Raw genomic sequence first — 429 nt, forward strand, 5'->3', positions numbered from 1 at the left:
CCCTGACCTTGGAGCATCCCACAGGCTCCATCCCCAGCCCAGCACACGCAGGCGGGTTCATCTCAACCGATTTATTTTGTTTCCAAAAGGAGTCGCATCAGAGCTTCAAAAGGAGCGGCGGATTCACAGCACGGCGGAAGGAGGACGAAGGAGCCTGGAGCAGCGTCGGAGATCATTCAAAGCCACTGCAAGGAGAGGTTTTGACGAACAACCTGCACGCAGCACTAAGAAAATCCGCGTTCCGGTGGCTGTCAGGTGCTGCCCCTGCCCTGAGGAAGCGCCCACAAAAAAGCTTCCCCCTTACGTAAACGCCTTGGGGTGACCCCAGGGCGCTCCCTCCTGCTGGCCACGCTCCCCCAAATTCAAGAGCAAGGACTGAGGTGACTCCTGCTGCAGCAGGGACCTTATCCCTCATCGCCCACCCTCATG

Source organism: Mesitornis unicolor, unplaced genomic scaffold (genome assembly GCF_000695765.1).
Source record: "Mesitornis unicolor isolate BGI_N332 unplaced genomic scaffold, ASM69576v1 scaffold13525, whole genome shotgun sequence".
In the NCBI taxonomy this organism is placed as follows: Eukaryota; Metazoa; Chordata; class Aves; order Mesitornithiformes; family Mesitornithidae; genus Mesitornis; species Mesitornis unicolor.